Source organism: Anolis carolinensis, chromosome 4, assembly GCF_035594765.1.
Source record: "Anolis carolinensis isolate JA03-04 chromosome 4, rAnoCar3.1.pri, whole genome shotgun sequence".
Classification (NCBI taxonomy): domain Eukaryota; kingdom Metazoa; phylum Chordata; class Lepidosauria; order Squamata; family Dactyloidae; genus Anolis; species Anolis carolinensis.
In genome coordinates, this window is record NC_085844.1 from 37,485,271 (window position 1) to 37,510,160 (window position 24,890).

At 37.6% G+C, this 24,890-nt stretch overlaps 1 long non-coding RNA gene across 5 annotated transcripts in view; it reads right to left on the reverse strand.

Moving 5' to 3' along the window:
• The window catches only part of LOC103278504 (uncharacterized), a 220,262-nt gene that overhangs the window by 109,339 nt on the left and 86,033 nt on the right, over positions 1-24,890 (reverse strand). For 3 of the 5 annotated variants that reach the window (XR_010005945.1, XR_010005948.1, XR_010005946.1), the window contains exons 3-4: positions 18,230-18,379; positions 11,867-11,993 (exon numbers count right to left, since the gene is read on the reverse strand). This is a non-coding gene — a long non-coding RNA (uncharacterized LOC103278504). The remainder of the gene's footprint in view (positions 1-11,866; positions 11,994-18,229; positions 18,380-24,890) is intronic. The other 2 variants (XR_010005949.1, XR_010005947.1) reach the window with 1 other exon arrangement.

Consider the following 24,890-nt stretch of genomic DNA (forward strand, 5'->3'; position numbering starts at 1 on the left):
TGCCCCCTGAAGAAATAAGGTTTTCTTATCAGAGCCTAGGTTACAAGCTATTTGAAAGACTCTCTTCTAACTCTATGATTCTGTGAAAGACTATATCTCTCTTGATGAGTTTATGAGAGTTCTAAGACCTTTTGAAGAATGTCCATGCTTTTCTTCTGCCAACAAGTTAAAATATTTAAATGCAATTGGACTTCTAAGAAACAGATTGTTATGGTATTTTAATGCTGAGTGGTGGTTTTTTAATTAGTATATATAATACCTTAAATACCTTTTAATGTTTTCAGCTTTTGGTCATTGACAGTGCCATTTTTTATTTTAAAAAGCAGCTTTTAAAATATTATGTGGGCAGATATCTGGAAGTTGTACTTTGTACTCACCACAGTTTGCATGTTCACATTGAAAGCAATGCAGTTATCTAGACAGGCACTTTTTGTGCATGAAGACTGTGGCCAGATTACAGACAGTCATAGCTGGCTGCCCAAGCAAAGCTTGTTGAAACCGCTCTAAGACAACAAGGTCATTCTTGAATCAAAGAATATTCCTAGATTGTGTACCTCCTGCTTAGAAAAGTGTTCAGTTCTATCAAGGGCAGGTCACATTTATGATGGTTCCTGCTTCTCATGTTTCATTCAACTGTATTCTGTAATTTTACTAATATGCAATAAACCTTTTAGCTGCTGCCAGTATACCAGATCAAAAACCGGCTAATTTCTAATAGATAATTATGATTTCGCAGGAGCAACATAATTAAGAATGGCTGCTTTTGATTTAATTTAGTGCTGTTATTTCACACCTCTTTAAAAAAAACCCTTCAGATACCAGATAGTACTTTGTATAATAAATTCCTCTCTTCATACAATTGCAACCTTTGCCAATAAAATAAAACATTGCATAATTCTCATCTAGTAATGAAGAAAATAAACTTTTAGATATTTGGTGATATAAAGCTTTGTCACACAAATCATTGTTCGACTTCTTCATATTAAAGAATCCTTTTTTTAAAAAATCTCCTAACTTCAGCAAACACAAACGTGGGATTTTTCTTGTATTCTCTGCAATGACACTTGCAGTAACTTTAATTTATAATATTGTAGCAAGTAGTCACTTCTATACTGTCATTGAGATTATTGAAATGATAGTTCTGCAAGATAATCTATCAATCCAAACTGCAGAGCCTGGACCAATCTCGTCTATATTAAAATTACCTTCCCTGTAAGAAACCCATAATTCTTCTTCTTTTTGCACAACTTTGCTTTCTGTTTTGAGTTTTATGAATAATTGGTTTCTGCTGATCAAAAACAAATTATAATGTACTACATACACTCCCATGGATCACTATAAGTTCTAATGTATAAGTAAAAATATGTTTATGTTTCAGACTAAACTTGACATCTCTATAATAAGATCTTGCACACTCCAGATAGCATATGCTATACTGTGCCATGAAAGACAAATTGCTTAGGTTATATGAGAAGATTCTCATATTAAAGACAGTGTGTTATAACAATAAAACCATGATTAAAAAAATAATAATTACTTAACTGCATTTTGGTGTTATTTTACTAAATATAGAGTTCTAAATATAAGTAGTTTTCTACCTATATTTAGAACTCTATATTTAGTAAAATAACACCAAAATACAGGCTGGGCGATGGCACAGGCTGGTTAGCAGCCAGCTGCAACAAATCACTCTGACCAAGAGGTCATGAATTCGAGGCCCGCCCGTGCCTGCGTCTGTCTCTGCCTCTGTTCTAGGTTATGGCATTGAATGTTTGCCTTATATGTGCAATGTGATCCGCCCTGAGTCCCCTTCAGGGTGAGAAGGGCGGAATATAAATACTGTAAATAAATAAATAAATAAATAGTTTTCTGATTGGGAGGTTAAAAGGTGACATGATAGCTACATTTAAATATTTGAAAGGATGTTATATTGAGGAAGCTGTCCCAGGGATAGGATGTGGCAAAATGGATTAAAAGTACAGAGAAAGAGAACCACCTAAACATTAAGAACTTCCTGACAGTAAAAGCTATTCAGCAATAAAATAAGCTGTCTTGAAATGCGGTGGAATCCCCTTTTCTCGAGATTTTTGAACAATGACTAGATAGCCATCTACCCTGGTTGCCTTGTGTATTTCTGCATGTTAAGGGGTAGGACTGGATGGTCCATGTGGTTTCTTCCAACTGTATGATTCTATATATTGTAGCTACATAGTAATTAAAGGACACCACTGTGAGAACTTTAAAGAGAAGGACTAGTTAGTACTTTGAAATAATTCATGGGAGAAAGAGAGATACTTGACATATGTGAAGCAATACTTTACACCTCTATCAATAAAGAGGGACAGATACTAACAAATTATGGTATATTTTCTTGAGGAAGAGACTTGGGCTTGAATCCCAATGGAAAGAGCCTGCTATCATAACAGGTTATTTTAGGATAATTGGAAGAGCTTATCTCTTATCCCCAACTACCCAGTGCCCAAGCCCAAAATCTGTTCCAGGGGGCTCTAAAATTCTTGGCAGCCAAGTTTTCATATTATGCTCAGAGTTACACAGAGTATTTGATGCAGAGTATATATTGCATAGATGTTGAATTTAGGTCTTGGAAACAAATGAGATATGATGGCAAATAGAGTATTAAATTTCTACCTTAGTCTTAAATAATTTGATTGATTTTAAAGGAGCTCCCATGTAGGGTTGTTGTATGTCTTTCGGGCTGTGTGGTCATGTTCCAGTTGGCTGTTTGAGATACTAAGAACACCATATTCCATAACATCTGGCTCAAGCTCATCTTTGATCATTCATTGTGATGCATTAAAACATGTTGCAGCTGTGTTATAAAAAAAAGAGTAGCCATTAGGTAAGGCTGTCCTTTTCCCTTGTAGAATTGGAAAGGAGCCGGGAATACAGAGTTAGAAACATGGTTCCTGGAGTAAACCCAATCTATTTAGACTACATCTGCTTTTTAGTGTTGGGACCAGGAAATGTAAAGTGAATTTCACAAGGAAAAAGTTAGAATGGGTTCAAGAAAAAGGAGGAGGAAGCAAGAAGGTGCAAAAAAGAGGGAAAAGAGTGAAGGAATTTAGGGAGAAATAGTGTTGCTTAGTGTTGTCAGGACAAAACATTTGGGTGAGAGATAAGGAGAGATCGGGCTCCAACAGAGATGGCAGGGGAAAAATGCACAGGAAATGTTTTGCAAAACAAGAATTGTTTACAGAACAAAGGGAAACACAGAATGTTTAAGAACAGAAAGAGACACAGAGATGCTGAGCTGAAAGATAATCTGATAAGGGAAAATTATAGACAGGAAAGAAGGAGAAAAAGAACATTTGATTTTGTGTGTATGTAGGTGTGCATTTGCATCAATCTAAGACTATAAAACCCATGACAGTCAAACATGGCAACTCAGGCAACTCAGGAAAGTGGGATAGATGTGGCACCCTCCCTTCCTTGCACTCTGTTTTGTTCCAAAACTTGAAGAAACATCATGTTTATTTACCAATGCAAGATGCTTCCTTCTAGCTCCATGGCACTCAGAAATAATGTGATGGAGCTTTGGAGAGGGAACATTCCTACCCCTCACCATGGCCATACTGCTTCTTCAGATTGGGGGCAAAACAGGTTGCAGGGAAGGGAGGGTGGCATTAATCATGACTGCCTCTGCCAACAGCTCATCAGCATCAGCAGATGGCCACCCTCTACCAATAAGATGGAGTCTTGCCCCCACGTGTTGCCTCAAAATGCATCAGCAGTCTGCATTTTAATTCTGATTCATGTCACATTTTGGCCAGTCTGGAAGGCCCTAAATTGCAAAGGTATACTGATTCTGCTAATGGCTTTTGTTTGAGAAAGATGGTGGAAGAGTAGACAAGGGCAGTTGTCATAATATATATCTATTTCACTTATTGACCATGTGAGGCCTACAGGATTTTTCGCAGGTACTTAAAACCAGCTCTTTGAACCCTTATTGTTTCAGGCAGCTAGTTTTACAGCTTTCTTTGAAGCATATTTTGTGTGGGTGAGATAGGGCTTTAGAGTTAAGGTAAATGCACCTTATATGTGGCTCCCTGTACTAGGAGAAGTTCTAAGACCCCACTTGGGTGTGGAGTTTGAAGATATTAGATTTGGAGAGGACTTTGAGTGTTATGGTTGAGCCTTCGGGCTCCGGTAATGAAAGAAGGGATCGTAAGACTCCTCGAGAGTCAGACACTCTCGAGGAGCGTGAAAGGAAACGGCTCCGGGATTTGTTTGCAGAGCCGACAGATGAGGACTCATTTGAGGGTTTTTCTCAGGGTTTGGAGGAAGAGATGGCCAGCTCGGAGGAGGATGATATGGAATGGACTCGTGTGAGGGAGGATTTGGGTGTTGGGGAAACAGGCAATGAAAGCATGGGAGGTGATTGGCGGGTTGCAGGATCAGACCCATGGACTGGTTGGAGGGATGGAGCGGGATCCACAGCTGGGGATGCTGTGGGGCGTAGTCAAAGGTGCTTAAGCTCTGATGAGGATGATGATGTTGGGGCGTCTGGAATTGGGATGGCAGCTGACAGCGATGATGAGCTTGAACTGTGATAAAATGGGGTTTGGGACCAATGTCTAATTGCGTTGGGCAAGGTAATCTGGACGGACGCTTGGGCTCTTGCTGGGGAATTTCCTGAAGACGGGTGTGTTTCATTAATGGATACGTAAGTTTACCTAGGACGGGGCATTGACGGCGGGAGGAACTGTGTGGGGTTTTTCTCTGTGCAACTTGTGTTTAATCTTGATAGCTTGGACCTCCGTCGTCTTTTTGACGGGCAATATCTACTTTCACTGGATTGACGCTGGACTGACTGACTACGATTCCGGATTAACCCTTCTGCTGGCTATCGGTGTGACCTTTGGATTCCTTGACGACTACGCTTGGCTTTTGATCTTCTGGACCGGATTGGGACCCTGCTGACTGCCGTTACCCTAAACCTGAATCTTGACTACAACCACGCTCTCGTTCGCTGCAGGAAGGAGTAAACAAGCCTGGTTTACTCCCCTGCTGTTCCTGAGTAGCAGAGAGGAATCTGCTGCCAGTCTTTTGTTTACATTCCGACTCCTGTTGATTCTCTTTTGTTTGCATTGTTTGCCAAGCTGAAGTAAGCTCTTTGATTTAATCCGGATTATACTCCTGTTTAACCCGGTTTTTCCCTTTGAACTGTTTAAGCTCAAACTGAGCTGCTTTTTGGTTATTTAGCACACTGAAGTCAAGTGTTTGCCCTGTTCTTTGTTCCTTACGGGCGTTTTTAGTTCTGTAACCTCAATAAACTGAGTTTTGTTTTACTTGCTGGCGTTCTGTCTATGACATTGAGCACTGTGGCGAATCCCTATTTCTCACATTTTATAGGTCTTATTTATGTATGTATTTATTTACAGTATTTATATTCCACCCTTCTCACCCCAAAGCAGACTCAGGGTGAAACACATATACGGCAAACATTCAATGCCAATAATAACAATGACAAGACAGACAACAGATAGAGGTATATATAGGCTTTCCCATCTTTCAGCATCATTGGAGTCTCTGCTTGGTTCCAGCCACCAGGGGTGCAGTTGCTCCATCTCCCTGCTGAAAAGCTTTCTTTGTTTGTAAACTTCCTCCTTTTCCCCCGATCAGATATCAAGCCTAAATACCCCCCCCCCCCATTTTAATGCGGTTCCTATTCAGCTACTCACATTTCTTTTCAAACTGCTAGGTAGGTAGAAGCTGGGCTAAAGATCAGGAGCTCACTCTTACCTGAGCTTCAAACTCTTAACATTCCAGTTTGCAAGATTTATTGCAGCTTGGTAATTAACCTGCTGTGCTAAAACCCAGCAGTTCTTCTAATTCTGTGTACACCTTAGGGGTAGAGGGTGAGCTCCTCAGTCAATTTGGGCTAGGTTGTCAGCATTTGCCTTTGACTCCAGGGCATAGGGATACCAGGATAATGCAAGCAATTTCAAAATTCACAAGATGCTGGAGGGATGGTAACTCTTTACTAGTCAACAATCTGTATTGCTGACCTATACCACCAAGATAGATCAGATGGAAGTAAGGGCAAAGGTAACATGAAGGCCCAGATGAAGGCTCTATCCAGCATATTAAATGTTAGATATCTTTGACATTCAAGACATATATTTGGTCTCTTTTAAGTGTTGAACTACATTATGTTATTTTTCCAAGTTGTTATAATTTTCAAATTCTAGGTTTTATCTGCAGAAGTGTGTCATTCCTGATTTAGGATTATAGTATGATTATTAGATGGTGTGCTGCACTATCACCAACATTTAAATTTGCTGGGTTTCACTGGCTTGCTGGCACCAAGATACCATGGCACTCAGTTATGGCTGTCACTGTAGGACATACTCCCTAACATCAGCTAAGTCCAGTCAGAATGTATGTAGGACTCCATGGACCACAGACTGAAAGCACTGAGCCCAAGGCTCATTCACACCTAAGACAGATCTGAAGACAAATGCAGTGTCTTGTTTGTTGAGACGACAAACAAATAAATCCAGCAGGTACATGTTTACTGAATGGTTTACAAATGAAAGAGAAAATTCAGAATTTTGTTAAATCCAAGGACCTTACAAATTTTAATAAAATTTCAAAGAAATATGTACTTTTCTGGAACACTTTAGGACTGTGTATTGTTGAAAGAACTAAGACCAAAAAAGAAAGGAAAGATTTGGTACATTTGTGTATTTCATAGTGTGAAAGTAAAAGTCAGTTTGGCTGATGTCAGCCAAAACCCCATTGATTTCAGTGAAGAGATCTTAAGCATGTACTCAGTGCTTTCCAGTGAAATTAATTGGAAAGAAAGTGGTTAATTTTGGCAGGATTTGTGCCCATTATGTTTGCTGGAAACTGATTAGTAGAAACATTTTGCTGGGAATTAAAATACAGTGCACAATAGGCAAAATCGATTAAGAGACTACCATCTGGTTAGAAAGTTTGTGCCATATGTTTTGACCAACATAGGAAAACAAAGGGTTTTATACTGTCACCACCTTCAGTTCTGTTTTATAAATTCCATTCCATTTTATTATAAATATGAAAAAGATTAGGGAAGGCTTCATTCATCTATGACTTGCTGCCTAATTGGAAAACAGGCGCTATATAAAATTTTAAGAGAGGCATGCAATGAATAGGGATCAGCTGGAAAACAGTTTGACAGCTGAAAATAACAGAGGTCCAGAAATGGCTATAAATTGTTTATTATGAAGATCTTTAATTCTTAATAACTTTTATTCAAATAATTCTCTTATGTTTAATGTTCATAGTTTATCCTTGATAATAACTAGAGGAAAAGTTCTAACAAAAAATTCCTGCAGGGGAAATGTCACAAAAAATAATGTACAATATTAAACACTAGCAATATCAAAAATGTATTTGGGGTTATTTTTTCTTCCAAAGGCATAATTTCATAAAGAATACATTTAAAGTATCAGTCCGTTAGGCAGCACATATGCATGTGCATGTGCACACGGGTGTATATAGGTTGCTTTTGGAAAAACAGCATATCAAGTTCAAATGAAATTTAGGAATGTTAATCTCTTTTGCAGCTGCTATTTTTGTTTTATAGTATTGTTACAGCTGTTTTTAATTTCTTTTAAGAAATACTAAACCTTTAGGAGTATTCCCAAGTGAAACACCACAGCACAGATAATTGGTTTCATTGCAATTCAGATTATGAACATCATTTTTCAGTTGTTACTTCCAAACTATATACATAGCTAAATCTGTAAGCCATTTTCTTCCTTTCTGCTACTATCAAAAAATGTAGAAAGGTTAACAAAAAGCACAGGGGAAGCTTCACAGAACGTTGCTCTAGACCTAATGAGCCAGTGTGATGTTGGGAAATATTTATGGATCAATATAACATACTGATGATGTATGCACAAATATATTGCAAAAACTTGGCTAGTTGTGACATATACACATTGAGGGCCAAATTCATTAGATTGTCATGGGACATTTTAAATTTACACCAATGGGCAGCAGCTGTGCTTCTGTGCCCCATGGGTGTTACTTTAAGAGATGGCAGGTAGTGTAAAATAGGATTTGCATTTTCCTTAAAGTGTAAATTTTAATATAAAGCAAGAGCTCTGAGATTGTTGCCACACATACATCCTTAACAATGGCTGCTACTGTGTATATTAGATAAAACAGCCCTTGCTTTCATGGCAAACATAGTTTGATACCACCAGAAACCATACCGAATGTACTCTAATCTACATCAAAGAGTAGTTTTGCAGGTTACCAAGGAGAAATGAATTGAAGTTTCTTGAATTTAAAGTCCCAAGAAGAATGTGAGTCATGACCACAGTCATTCAAGGAAATAAAAACACTTTTTAAAAACAGTGCATAATGTTTAGCTTTTGTGTTGCAGAATAGTGATCCTTTCTTACTTATGGGTGTGTCTGGAAAACATGCAGAAGGGACTCAAATTCCCAGAAGTTTTTTCTAGGAAAGGAAGCATATTGATAAGAATAACATTTACCTCCTCTCTTTTTTCCATCTGGAATTCAAGGGACATTTCACCTGCCTGCCTGAACATCAGAGTTTGGAAAGATTAAGGACCATAAAGACAGATGAAAATAGCTTACTGTTCCTTAATATATTGAGTAATTTATTCCATATACACCTTTTTCTTTCTTTCATTGCATGATGTTAAAAATAAATATAGTTAAATCCAGTGTTGTGCTACTGGAAGCCTGGTGGCATAGTAGAAATTTCCCCCATTCTCTTCCTTACATATGAGTCTACACTGCAATACAATCAAGCTTCTGATTCCAGAGTATCTGCTTTAAACTGGATTATATGGCAGTGTAGACTCATATAATCCAGTTAAAGTACATAATCTGGGATCAAATACTGGGTTATATGGCAGTGTAGATCCAGCCTGACTTAAAGAGTTGTTCAGTTCTTAAGACCTATTTTGAGGAAACCATATACATAGAGGAGAGATTGTAGTGTTTAGATTATTCAGTTCTCCAGCTCACACAAGTTATTTCATCAGGAAAATAAGATTGGGACAATTCTTTTTCTCACTAAAGCCATCTGCCATGAAAATATGAAATAGTTCTATGGGACTGAGAAACCCTCTGGAGCACATTTTCATGGTGCACAGAATGTTACGTACAAGGGAAAAACTTATTTTCCTGATGAAATCACTTGTGTGAGCTGGAAAATTTAATAATCAAAGCACTACCATCTCTCTTCTATGTATATGGCATCCTCAAAATCCTATGGAACTTTTTAAAAGTATTAAAATTACTTAGGCCAAGAAGCAGATAAGAAAATAATGTAGTTGTTATTAAAAAAAACTGGACTGTTTTCCATTTCTGGGAAATGTTGCTTTGCAGGAGAATGATGATATGGATTTCACATTTGGTAAGGGCACTCCAAAAACTGCAAGATTGGGAATGATAGCTGAATGCAATCCTGAACTACATGACAAGTGACAGCACAGCATGGTAAGCATTTTCCCTAAAGTGTAAAGCAGCTGTTGTAAAGAAGAGAACAAAGACAATATGATGTCTTTCTTGGAAAATATTGCAAGATTCAAAACGATGACACTATATTAGTATGTATATGATTTCCAGTAGCTAGCCAGAGCCTAGCATGACATATCAGCAAACTACCCTAGTTGGCACAAATCAGTCAAAATTAAGTCAGGTACTTGCACAGTGCTGAAAATACTCATGTCTTCAATTCTGGTCAGAATCAAGCATGTGTCACACAAGGACGCTCTCCATCATTTCCATAATCACAACTCCCCTGGTGTGTGGTAACATATGGCACCTTTTTCCATCTCATCTCCATCGTCAAGTCCCCAAAGCTAGTCAAGATATTTTAGCATTTGGAACAGAAAATCCCACAAGTACCCTATTTTCCTCCATCATACTAAAAAAATCAAAAATCTCACACAATAAGTTAGCAATGTGTTGACTAATTCTGAATAGTAGTAACCCTGATAATTACTCAACAGTGACTGGCCACCCTCCTGTTGACATCTTTGAACCTATAGTACAAATGTCAAGTCTGCCTTAGTTAGATGTCCATTAACTTTGAAATGGTTCTCCCTTTTGGTTCTTCATGAATATTTAAACACAAGAGACAATAACAAAAATCAAATATTTAAAAAATGCCATTTATTTTCTTCATTACCTCATCCTCAACCAATTTTTCAGTCGAATATAATGCAGTGGCTGCAGTATAACATTGTCTATATCCATAAGTCATTGTCTATAAATACCCTTGCCCCAATACATCAGCTATAGCTGAAACCCAATTATGATTATTTGGAAGCTAGTGTTTGGTTTCAACTGAATTTACTTCCAATCCCTAGAGCCAAGAAACTTAATCAGTTTAGCTTGCTGGTGGAGAGTTGCATTTTTAACACAGCCCTATATATATATATATATATATATATATATATATATATATATATAAACTCAAACCTCCCAGCACAAAACAATTTAGCTAGTTGACTTCTTCTTAAATACACTACGTTTTTATATGGAGATAGAAAGATAGGTAGGCAGGCAGGTAGGCAGACTGATAATAAACAGGTTTTTGATCCAATTTTAGGCACTTGAAACTTAGACCCCTTCTACACAGCTATATAAAATCCAGATTATCTGCTTTGAACTGGATTATATAGCAGTGTAGACTCATATAATCCAATTCAAAGCAGATAATGTGGATCATCTGATTTGTTAATATGTTTTATATGGCAGTGTAGCTTCATAATCCAGTTCAAAGCAAATAATGTGGATTATTTTATTTCATAATCTGGATTTTATGGCAATGTGGACAAGGCTCTCTGCAATCTTCTCTCTATGAATTAGGCTCCATTGCAGATGTCTGAGGAAGGCTCTTTGTAAACAGCTCTTTGTAAACAAATCAGATAATCCACATTACCTGCTTTGAAATGGATTATATGATTCTACACTGCGATATAATCCAGTTCAAAGCAGGTAATCTGGATTTTATATGGCAGCGTGGAAGGGGCCAAAGTCTACTGAATACAAGAGGATGAGGTATAGGAAGAGAGTTGCTGCTGTTCTTTACTATCATTTGAATTTTGACATATAGTGACTCAATGCATCCTTTTATTAACAATCTTCTTAGGTTTTGCAAGATCAGGAGTGTAGCCTGATTGCATCAATTCATCTGTAATGTGAACTTTGGCATCTGAATCTAGTCTTAAAGTGGCATGAGATTAAGCCAAGGAAAATAACCTCTTTAGACTTGCCAAATGCCGAGGAGTACAGACCTACCTGCAACCTAATGATCAGCTTGATAATTGTCACAATTTATCATGTTTGTTATTGTTATTATGTGCCTTCACGTGAATTCCAACATATGGTGACCTCATCATAGGATCTTCCAAATGAAAATAACTCACCTGGCAGCCATTCCTCCTTCTCCGGAGCTCTCCTGGCACATACCAATGATGCACCAGAAAAGGGGGGGGGATCATATCAGAAGAGCTCCAGAGAAGGGGGAATGGCTTCCAGGTGAGTTATTTTCCTTTTTAAAAGGCTTTTAAAAGGGGTTTTCTTTTGGATCCCGGTGCCCTGCTCGAAAGCCCAGTAGGGCATGTGGACACCCCCCCCCCTGAAAAGCACTGCAATCTCTGGAGAGAGTGTGGACTAGAACCTGGGAACAATTGCGTCTTTAAAACAGGGTTGCTCCCGGGTTAAGGGGCTGTGTGGAACCACCCCAAGATCTCTCATTGGATCACCATGGCAGAGCAGGGATTCAAAATCCCAATCTCCTAGAGTGTAACACTCATACCACTATACCGCACTGGCTCTTTTTAAAATAATATTAGCATAATTTATTTTACCTTTGAATTCAGAGTGTTGTTTGTTTCTGTTTTGCTATGCGCTCCTCAAGAATAACTTCAATTTTTGATTTTGAAGAACCCAAGCATCCCTTCTTAAGAAACCATTCTTCCATTTACCATTTCAGACCTAGTGAAATGAAACAGAATGAATCAAATGGGCAGAGTGTTGTTTTGAAGTCATTTAATAAAACATAAGTGAGATGATATTCTTCTGCATCTGGAATTGTGCTCACTGACCATTGTTATTCACTGAAGTGCATAATAAGTTGAAAGTATGAATCACACTTTGATAGCTGAACATGTGAGGCTATGCTTTCACAATGTGTGAGGCATGCTCTAAGAGTCAATGTGCTCCAGTGATCCATCCCAGAGTCAGCTAATGAGGTGTGTCCCAAATTATTTAAATTTATGTGGCTGGGAATGATTTGTTCATCCATTTGCAAGTCACTTCTCCTGAAAATAAAGAACAACGTCTTCCTTTAGATTTTGTTCCCCCCTCCCTTGTAGAGAAATATTTGTCTTTTATTTACTGGGTATAAAATAACTGATGTGAACAAAAAATTCTACAGGGAGAAGGGAGGGGCAACAAATACCTGAAACATGAAAATATAAACAATGAAACAAATGGAATCAAGGGTCTAAGAAAGATTGATTTTTGACTAGCTGCAAAACCTCTCAAATATAGAGCAAGCTTACATTGTTAAAAGTTAAGTGACTATATGTATTGAAGCTCTTCTGCTCTATCAGAAAGATGCAGTATAAAGGTCTACTTTTCAACATATTAACAGGGTGGAAGACCAAAGTAGTAGCCCCAGAAATACAATTGTCTCAATTAGTGCTGGAAACTGATGCAGTGCTGGGGCATGCAAAATATCTGAGAGTGCGTTTTAGAGGGGAGATATGTTTATAAATATGTAATTTGAGAGCAAACCTGTGTTTGTATTCCAAGACACAATAACTACAAATGTACTTTTAAATATTTTGAATCCAAATAACTGTGGGGCTATTCTTTTAAAATAGAAAATTAATGTAAAAATGTGAGCATATGCTTCAATGCACACAATTATGAAACTGTCTATAGGGATTGCGCAATTTTGATCATATGATGAAAATACTGTAACAGCAGGCTGTCAGTTGAATTTTTAATTTTTAATTTTTCTGAATATATATTGATTGAATTTTATTGTAGTTGTTTGGGTTTTTTTTTTTTTGCCTGATCATGTAAACTCCCTTGAATTTGTTTTACTTATTTAAAACAATAATTTACAATAGACTGATTCATCTATCCCCTAGTGACTTCTTGTGAGATATTTGCATCCTTGTATGAAATCTGAATTTTAAACATAATTTTAAGATTACAAGGTATGAATTTCAGAAATATCAATTTTCAAACGCATGCGCCTTTTTAAATTAACAGAAATGGCAGTAAGGAAAACCAGTGTATGCTTGTTCCTAATTTTCTTTAAAGGAACAATTCCAAAAATTACACATGTGCATTCTACACCTGCTACCCAGGTGTTTGAAAGGGGAAGCTCGTTTCCCAAACTTTTCCAATCACATGTTTTTCTTGCAAAGGTAAGGTTGGGATGGAGATAGTGGGAAGAGGAAACTAAATAGGCAGAGAGTTTTATTAACCTGCCACCATCAGGTTTTTCTTCCTGAAATTCTTTTCATTTTTAGTGGGTGCCTAAGGCTCCATCTACATTACCATATAATTCAGTTTCTGAATCCAAATTATTTACTTTGAACTGGTTTATATGGCAGTGTAAATTCATATAATCCAGTTCAAAGCAGATAATCTGGATTCAGAAATTTAGTTATATGGTGATGTAGACGGGGCCTAAGTGTACTTGTTTCTTCTTTACTCATTATCTCCTCTTATGTATTTACACATTTGTGTTGGTTAGTTTGCAGGCAGGGATTATTTCCTTATATTTTTGGGGGATCCTATTCAGCTGAAAAGAAAGGCAGAAATGCAATGGATGACTTGATGGAAGGTTTATAGGTAGATAGATAGATAGATAGATAGATAGATAGATAGAGATAGATAGATGATAGATAGTATTAAAATATTTGCATTCTTTTCATTATCAGACATTGTTCTATAGTTTTAAAATGTAAACTGAGAAAGATGAGTGTTATGCTTCTCATATGTTGTATTTCCAGGCTAATGTAAAAAGCTCTTCTTAAATTCCTTGATGGTGTGTTAAGTTGTAAGGATGCCTGGTAGCTAATGAGGCAACCCTTTTGCCATGTGCTTGAATGAGAAGACATTTATCTAGGTATAGATTCCGAGAGTTTATGCATGGCAGTGTCCCACATTACTTTTTAGAAGATCCATCTGTGGTTTCAAACAAAGAAAAATAGAATCTGGGCAGTGTAATACATGCCTCTACACCAGATGCTGGGGATTAACAGGGATGGATATCAGCCTTCTACCCTGCCTATGAACTTCCCAGAAGCATCCGGCTGGCTACTGACTGGAAACAGAACGCTGAGTGATATGGGCCATAGTTCTGATCCAGCATGGCAAATCTTATAATATTATTATGCCTTTTTCCAAGAACAGACAGATGACCTCCAGACAGACACACTTGCAGAAGTTCATGCCACACTCAGCAGCTTGCAGACAAAAATGTGCTTTGCACTTCTTGGGTTACATGTCCATCTGTGTCTTCTAAAATAGCATGGGAAATGACCTTGGTGACTTTTCAACAAAGAAATTACACTCATTTTATAGCACCAAGTAGCTAATGCTACAAAATGAAAGATTTGAAAAATCAAAGATTGCAAAAGTTATAGACTTTTCAAACAGTAAAGATTTTGGCAGATTCTGACAACTGTGTCTCAAAAAACTCTAAAATCCCCAAAGGCTTCTGCACACCTGAATTTATTTAATATGAAAAACTAACAAGCACACACCCAATGTATCAGAGCCTGGCACCATATATGCCCAATGACCACAACTGTTCATTTCCTTGTTGGAAATTCACTTGTGACTGGCAGAACAGCACTGTTACATGAAACACCAATTTGAATCTAAATGGTTTCATTAACAACTTGGACCTAAATCCAATTGCTAGTCCCAGCTAGAATATACCCCACATAATTCAGTTGTTAAAAGTATAAATCAAACTTGTATAAAAACTGCTCATTCAATTAGTCTGTTAGTAAAGACTAGTAATTTCATTTAGGACTTGGGTTCCTTTCTGTTTGGAAGCACAAATAAGAAACACCTAATGCAAAATATCTACCAACTGTAGGGTCAATTCTTTTCTGAAGTATTTATTTTATTTATTTATTTCCAGCATTTATACCCTGCCCTTCTCACCCGGGGGGGACTCAGGGCGGCTTACATCAGTTAGCAACATTTAATGCCAAGAACATAATAATAAAACAAAAACAGTACATATAATCAATTAAAACTATAAAAAATACATCATTAAAATACATTATAACAATTAAAACATATGTAAATTAGATCTATTTGTCTAAAACCTCATGCTTCATATGAACCAAAACACATTAAATCCCCTCAAAGCATTAAGTAACCAAGAATGATAGTCAACCTCCCATGCAGGCAAAAGTATGGTATTGAAATAAGTAGAGCTTAATTTTCACCATGATCCACCAATAGTCAAGACAGCTCCTATTTTTAGAACTAACTTCCAAGTACCGAGTTGCATTTACATACAGTAGTAGTGATTCAGATCCAAGGCCACCCTTAATCCTTGCACTATGAACGTTAGCTGCAGTATGAATTGTTTCTGATCATTGGTCTAATAACCACAGCTAGTCACCACTTATTTGGAATAAGGAGACAAGATTTCCTGGTCAGACCATGAATCTTGTTGGAAAATTAGGATATTTCTGCAGTATTAAGATGTGCCAGTGGCAGTGTCTTAGCCTCTATACATGTCCCTTCTCCCTCTTCCCTAAATCATTGGATCTCTCCACTCAGAACACATGAAACTGTTTGAGGATCAGAACCCAAGAGTTGAAGAGAAACTTAAATATTTGCACATTTCAAAGAAATGTTGTGACAAGTAGTAGCATTTTGAGCTAAGTGACAGCTGATCAGAGACCCTGGTTTCTAAATTCTGTTGACAGGACAAAGAAATGAGGGAAAAGATGGTGTGTGCCTTGATTTAACATAATTCTTGGTGCAGACTTTGTACAAGTGCATTGGGGGATGTGGTTCTCTCAGAGGGTTAAGTGCTTTAAATGGATGTGAAATTTGAGCACACTCCTAAAGTGGGAACTCTCTGGAGGAAACTTCATGCATTTTTTATTTCTTGAGTAAAATAAAAAAAGAAGTTTGATTCAATATACAGATGTTTTCCTCTTTGATGTTTGAAAAGCTCTGGGAAAACACATCTAACAGCTCTCAGCTGTATTTGTTTAGCTCAGGTAGCTGGAGATTTACGACAACATGAAGTTGAGAGAACAACTGCCTTGCAATTGTAATTGTTCTGTGAGAGACTGAACAGTAATTTCAAGCGAAACAGAGCTTCAAGGTGGAAATTTATCTGTAGCAAATATGCCTTAGTTTCTGTATTGATAATAGGAACTACCGATCATTCCCCTTTTTTTCTTATAATAGATTCCAAATTTGGTGAAATTACACAGCAGTGAAAGGCATGCAAGAAAGGTGTTGAGGACTATGATATGGAATACCCTTGTGCTTAGAAAGAGAAAGAGCGACAGAGACAAAGAGAGTGACTTTCTGATAAAAACGCTGTCAAGTCTACAGATTTCTTTCTGAGAACAGACAAATTTCTAGTTGTATTTGAAAGTAGTTATTCTTATGCAGGTATACTTGCCTACATTTTCTACAACCAATGGTAATATTAGTACATGATACACTAATGAAGAGAGAGGCTGAAAAATGAACCAACGTGGCTTCAGAAATATAGTTAGGTTGCAGCTCTTCTATGGGCACTCTTTTTCCAAAAATACATCTAACCCAATTTGTCATCTCAGACTGGCAGCAGCCAATTTTGAGTCATATTTGCTCCATTACCTAAATAACTTGAACTATAACCATCATCAACTCTGGCCCATTGCCCATTGGTAAATCAACATGAACTGTAGGCTCCAGAGAACTGTCAGTTGTATCAATGGCTCGTGGTACCACACAATTCCATAGTGAAATTAATACCTCAATCAAATCACCAACCCTATCAGACAGGTAGGGATAGTCCATCTTAATCACTCCTGAATCCCTGCAAAGAGAATCCACTTCCACCAAATCAGGCTTCATAAGGACGTGATACAGCTATACAGTAGGATTATTGAACAACTTTCAATTCATTCTTCTTTTGTTCACAGCAACCCCTCCCCCCCCCCAAAAAAACCCCCACAGCTCAAGATATTTTCTGCCTTATGCATTGAGCCACTGATATATTCAGGCAGCCCAATGGTTGTTGCGACAGTAGAGAAGTCATGAAGTGGACCTGTCACTAAAAACCTTAGCATGGAAGTTGAAGTTGGTCGGCAAAGGCTGGTTCAATAAAATGTGCAAAATTTGAAGCAGCCACACCATATATTCTGCCTATAGTTCAAAAACAGAATGATAGGTTTAATCACCATTGATCTGGGGTTTGACAAGCAGGGAGGCATATTCTTGGGTACTGGAGTGTGAGGTGGCTTTCCTGTTCACACGAGTAGGTCTGCTTCTGCTTTGGAATTGTATACAAAGGAGTCAGGTAAGACAGCAGAGTTGCCACAATTGTCCTTTCATGTCCTTAGTAATCAATGCAGATTTAACTGAGGTTTTACAGGTATGCATGGAGGAAGCTGTAAACTAATAAATAAATAGCAACTGAATGTGGAAAAAGAATTGCTGAGCCACATCATGTACCACATAGATCGCAAAACTGATATATAAGACCAGGGAGCTCTGACTGTCTTTCAGTGGAGGAACAGAGCTCCATGTCTTTACTCTGCTCATATAAATTGAATAAATGTCACTCTTGTTGAAGAGAAATGAAGAGTAATTGATTTTTCACTATATCTGAGTTCACTGTAAGTAGGTTTCAATGTTCGTGGAGTTGTTTCCGGCTACCAGGCCCATACTTTTTTTCAAAACAGACGGATTCTCTTAATAACAGGTCCCTAAGCTAAGCACATGAAAGCAATTAAATAGTAATTACACAACTAATTAGAAAGCCTATAAAGATGTAGGCCTGCATCTAAACAACATCATTAACTGGAGACCATAAGCAACGTAATTACTTGGTTGGGAATGGTTTTTGCTGAAGAGGGGGACATACAAAGATGGAGGGGAAATTACAAAACAACTCATTTTATCAGCCGACCTAAGGCTTGTGTGTGTGTGGGTTCAGAGAAAGGATGAATTACCTTGGAAGTGCTAGCCATGGAATAACATGCAATCCAGTTTCATAATTTCTGACCTCTCTTTCACTACATCAGGGATCATTTGCTCTCCCGTGGATACTGTATCTTGCTTCCTCATCTCTTCTGTCTTATATTCAAGGATGCTGTGGTGATCTGGAAGCACAGGAAAGGCACAGCTTGTAGCACAGGGCAGGGAATGCAGCCTTTAAAATATTCTCAGACTTTTTAATGCACAGTTCGTGCCATCTTTGATAAAATGCTAGCTTGAAAGCATGCCTGCTAAAATTCCAGAAGTCAAAGGATTCATGAATACATTTCTTAGTAATTAAGAGAAGGCTCTACATTGCACCCATACAACCACAACCGGGAAGTAAATAATTATAAATAATGTTGTACTAATTAATTTCTTTTTTAGTAACTAAGAATAGCTAATGATACATCTATAGTGTAGAATGAATGCTGTTTGACACCACTTTTACGGACTTGTCTCAGTGCTACCGTAGCCTGGGATTTGTAGTTTAGTGTTCTTGGCAAAAACGGCAAAAGACCTTGTAAAAGTACAACTTCCATGCTTCCATAGCATTGAGCCATGCCAGTTAAAGTGATATTAAACTGCATTGATTCTACAGTGTAGATGCACCCTAAGTTACACTCTGGGTGTAATATAATGAGGTATAGCTTCACCACTTTTGCACTATAACTAATTTTTTACAACACTGGCCAACACATATTTTGGTGCCTCAGATGAATCCCTCTTGACTATGGTTTGCACCACAAGTTAGTTGCTTACTTGTAGAATTTGGATGTCTTTATTTTAAAATGTAGCTTAAATGCTATCCACTTTGTTTACTTACTTTCAAATTATTCAAAAAAGGAAAATGATACTTTAAAAATGTAACTATGATCCCCTCTATGATCCACCTTGGAGGTTAAGATCATCAGGGGAGGCCTTGCTCTCAATCCCACCACCCTCACAGGTGCGATTGGTGAGGATAAGAGACAGGGCCTTACCAATGGTGGCCCCCTCGTATGTGGAACTTCCTCTCTAATGAAATCAGGTCAGCCCCCTCCCTTCTAACCTTTAGGAAAAAACTTAAAACATGGTTGTGGGACCAGGCATTCAAGCAGCAGACGCAGCAAATGTACATAATAATAATAATAATAATAATAATAATAATAATAATAATAATAACTGTAATAGAAACTGACTACTTTTAGAGCCTTGATATTTTAATCACGAGGTTTCAAACCTCTGTATATATTTTTATGTTCAGTTGCTGTGTTTAGTTTTTTTTATATAAAACAGGCTAGAATTCACTGGAGATTCTATCCCTGAAAAATAATTCTGCTAGACAGTATGGAGAAACCTTCCAAAATGACCATTAAAATAACTATCTGTTGTGCTGGCCTCTTTTTTCTTCTCTGTATGTGTGTGTGTGATATGACATATTGTATATCTTATCCTGCAAATCCCTACCTTTAAAAGGAATGGTGGCCTTTGCTAGGCTTGATTCTGCTGTCAGTGGCTTCAGTGTTGGCGTGATTTATCTCTGCTTTTGTCATGCCTTCTAATAACAAATCTCAGAGTCACCAAGCAGTAATTAAATGTTTATTTAAAATATTCAGGAGATCTCAGGAACATATGGGGACTGTAACTGCCTTGTCAAAATTACCAGAACGGCTGCTGCATTAAATTATTCATTTATTCAGAGTACAGAATTTTAACAAGGTTTCATATTGCATTTATCTTGATTGCATTAAATCAATATCACCAACCTGAGAATCGTGTTTTAATTCCCCCCCTCCCCAACCTTTGTTAAGTAGCAACTACCTCAGCTTTCTTATTGCCTCCACAGAAGCAATGTCACATGGCTGTGCACAGCTACCAGTAGTTGCTGGAAGCAGTAGTAATATTTGGTTCAGTTTTTATAGTGAGGGAAACAGTTGTTAATGATTCTAGCTTAAGAATTTGCCAGTAGTTTTAAATGTACGTTTTGCAAGTTTTCCTTGTTTAAAAAAAGGCAGCATGGAGCCTCTAACTATATAATGTTCTAATAGTTTGGTCTTATTCCAGATTGATAAGCAATTGTGACAATACAGCAATTGTTGATCTACCATATGGCTAGAGAAAGAAGATGACTGAATCTTTGGCCCTATCTACACAGCCATATAAAGCAGTTTGAAACTACGTTATATGGCTGTCTAGGTGGGATCTTGTTGTTGTTTATTCATTCAGTCGTTTCCGACTCTTCGTGACCTGATGGACCAGTCCACGCCAGAGCTTCCTGTCGGCCATCACCACCCCCAGTTCCTTCAAGGTCAAGCCAATCACTTCAAGGATACCATCCATCCATCTTGCCCTTGGTTGCCCTCTCTTCCTTTGTCCTTCCTTTCATAGAGTGTTGTGACAACCCAATTTCAAATATAAGTATGAAACACAGTGACTGGGAGGCAACTGTTTTTTAAAATGACTAGATGATTAACTAAATGATTATATAGGAGCTCAAATGATTTGGGTGTTGGCCTGGGACTCTTGGGCCCCATCTTCACTGACTATTTAATGCAGTTCGAAGCTAACTTCAAACGGTAGCGTCCAGACAACAGACTAAAGTGTGCAAAATAGAGCCCTCAGTATGCATCAGTGCTCTGTGGTTTGTATAATTACCATACAAGTCTCAAACTGGATCCAGGATTTCCTTTTTCCAATACCAATTTGAATCTGCATTAAATGTTCAGTGTAGATGGGGCTTTGGAAACAAGGGTTCACATAGAAATGCAGTAAGTGACCTTGGGCAAGTCATGTTCTCAACCTAAGAGGAAGGCAACCGTAAACTTCAGGATAAACTTTGCCAATAAAACCCTAGGAGAGGGTCATGAAAAGTTGGCATATCACAGCAACAAAGGAGATTTTTCACACAAAAACATGAAATGACATTGCGTTTGATGAAAAGAAATTGAGACTTAAAACAATGTTTATGGGGGAAGGAAAAGCTGACACATTTGCCCATCCAGGCAGAAGGCTCTGAATGCTCAGCTCTTAAAAATATAGCTTGGAATTCCTGTCTATTCAACCATGTTCATGATGTTACAGTAGAGTTATATATTTTTTTCTCCTTAAGAAGCTCCTCAACTTTAACTGTTACATGGAATACAGGATTGCATGATTCTCCCTATGTTGAAAAGAGCCGTTTGAACTGAATTTGGTCATTCCAAAAAGCTAAGAATTTTATGCTGTTCCTTTGTTTTATACATCTACTAAACCTTTCACGTATTTTTTTATAAAATTGACTAAGGGAAGATATGTCCTTTTAGAAAAATTTTGTCCAAAAGTGAAATCAGGAAGGACTATGTGGCATTTTCTCAGTAAGAGTTTGTTTTTGTTTTACAGGAGAAGTATCAAATAAGTTGTTGTCATTGTTGGGTGTTGTGTCATTTCCATAACCCTATCATGGGGTTTTCTTGGCAAGCTTTGTTCAGAGAGGGGTTGCTTTCGCCTTCCTCTGAGACTAAGTGCCCTGCCACAAAGCCATATAACTCAGAATATCAAGGCAGATCCCACAATATCTGCTCTTAACTGGGTTATCTGAGTCCACACTACCATATATTTCCAGTTCAAAGCAGAAAATGTGGGGTTTTATTCAGCTGTGTGGAAGAGTCCTCGTTCTGTTTCCTTGGGATAAAGAAAAGAACAATTTTGCTTTCCCAGGGCTATTCTGATCCACCCAGTCCTTTGGACAAAAGGGATGTAATCTACATAACAGTGACTACTGCTTTGTCTTTATTGCCACAGTAAATGTTCCTTGTATTCCCACCCCACCCCCCATTTTCTTCTTCTTCTACGCTAGGAGCTTTACTTGTCTAGAGTGTTCATGGCTCAGCTCACAAAAGACTATCAAACAGTCATCAGCTGTAGCAGATTTCAGTCACTAGCAACCTGAAACTTAATTGAACCAGTGACCTAAGGGTGAAAGGGTCTGTTTCCCATTATCAGTTCCCTGAGTCATTCAGTCACAGTGTATTTTTCTTCAGTCTACAAAAGCATCAATTGGGCAAATAAAAGTGCAGTTGGTTCTCGGACATTTCACTTTAGATGGTTACTGTGTATTTCTTTGCCTTGAGGTTCATTATGCTTCAGATCTCAATTGTCAGTTCTATCTTGATGCTCTGGGTAGGAAAAAGCACCTTCTTATCTCATTTATTTTACAACCCTGCACTCAGGGCAGGTATCACTTGTACCACAGGTAGCAGAAGAGTGGATGTGTACAAGAAACATGCTATATATTATAGCAGCTAAGAGAAAACAGTTGATCATGGGAACTCCCCAAATCTCACCCCAGGCAGAGGCTTACTAGTCTAGCCACTCCACACTCCACCGTACCATATCCAGTAGCAGGATAATATCATACTATTTTTTTTTCAGGCTTGCTTTTTAGAATCACTGAAGAGACAAGCTATAAAGAACTTACTTTCAAGATTATCACGCACATAATTGCTTCACTGAATCAAAGCCTCAGAGCCATTCCACTGGCCATGAGTACTGCTGACCGAGAGAATGAAAATCCCCAGCTGAGAGTTCACCTCTTATGTGAATCAAGGACCCAGCTACACATGGCACTCAGTCACACATACACTTTTAAACTGAAAAATGTATTTCAGGAAGCAACAAAGGGAATTAAAGGAGGAGATGAAAGTAGAATTACTGTTCTCTCCTGAACAGAGTGTTCTCTTTCCAGCTCTGAAAAATGTGTATTTGCATGCATTTTATATATTTATAAGTTATAAAATGTGGAATGTATACATCATGTTCTTTGGCCACAGAGGTGGCCAAAGGTTCTGATATTATGGGGAGGGCAAACCCTCTCTCCATTTCATTATCACTCCTCCTGCAAATGCTGTTCCAAGCTGAACAGAAGCTCTGCCAATTGTAAACTAGGATCAAGAACTAGAAGAGCTGTTCAGTTCAAGGCAGCTGTGAAAGGAAAAGCAGTAAATTCCAGAGTGGAGTCACCATTTCCATGGTGACACGTGAACAGGTCATCAGTGGTGTCATCCCATTGACCTCCTCCCAGACCAGACCACAATACTCTAGCTAAAATATCAGAAAGTTCTGCAGATTCAACAGCTTTTAAAAACTTAACAGCAACAAAACAACAGTGCATGCTTGTAGCCTGTGTAGACAAAACCACATGATTCAAAGCATCATTGTAATTGGGTAATAATAACTGCTGATCTGAGGGTATGAATGTTTGAAGGTTCAAAAAGTAAATTAGCACAAACCTTTATCCTTGTAAGTATAGTGACATAGTACATCTAACTTGGGCTTAAAAATGTTTTATTGATTATTTCTAAAGGGTTATTTTTATTAAAAATAATCTGTTTAGCAGAAAAAAATTTCTGCTAAACACTGCACAGATTTTATAGGCAGTCATGTTGATGTCATCCCCACGGATACTGTCACCCGGTGAGGTCCATACCCCCTAAACATCCAAGTGATGCCACTGTGTGTCATTCCTGTCCTTGAATAAGTTGACTAGAGAATGGCCAATACAATGGCAATTTTTTAAAAGTGTAGGGTGGGAGAATATTATGGGCCAGTCAACTCAACATACTTAATACTGGTCCCAGATATTATGGAAGTATTATTGAAGATATGATTATTAAGTATACAGAAGGCCAGGTCCTTCAGAATGAAAAAAACACCAAAGATCACTCTGTTTTGATTGTACAGTACTTACTTTCCCATTGTTCAGATCTTATGTGCATTTTGGTCCAGTTCCATTTTTTAAAGTTTGCTAAAAACAAAACTTGTATGCTTTTGTGTGCACAATGTTTGATGGATTTTAACTGTGCATTTTTCAGTGCTGTTTGTGATTAATTCTGTTTTAATGTTTACATATTTGTATATTTTAAATTGGAAGCTAATGCTTTTATGTTAAGCTGCTTTGAGTCTCCTTTGGGAGAGTTAAAGCAGGGTATAAATAAATATAATAATATATTCTTAATAATAATAATATAGACATAACGGCACACACTGACATATGCATTTTCCTAATGTATACCTTTGTACAAGCATTTCTACTTTTACAATGTATGTTTATGTGAAATCTCCAGTAATTTTATATGCACTTAATAGGCACTGTTTTGTTTGCTTTTCAACTGATGAAAATCCAGGAAAGTGCACATTGCAGCAATGCGCACTGTTTAGAAACGGAGGTTAAAGATGCATGATTCTAATGCTACATGGCTCTTTTTACACCCTTATGTATTTATGCATATTTTATAAACTAGGTAATTCTACTCCCCCCTTAAAAATAGTTGCATACTTTTATACTCTGTATTTTCAGTCTGCTTTTTGTGGACTATTATTCTACCATATGTAATTTCCAAATACAAATACTCTGCTGTAACCATTGCTAATGATTTAATAGATTTAAGAAACAAAATATCCATATGGTTTTATTCAAGGATTCCTCATACATTTTTGTTGTTCTTGTGAAAATCAATAAACATATTGATAAGGGTCACAAACTACTCATAAAAATGAAATGTTGGGGTTCTGTATCGTTACAGTCAGTGTTCTCTCTTACTTCCTTCTCCCAGTGTGTGTATGTTTGCATGCTTGTATGAAGAAAGCCAGAAAAATATTATATTGTAAGTTTTTCAG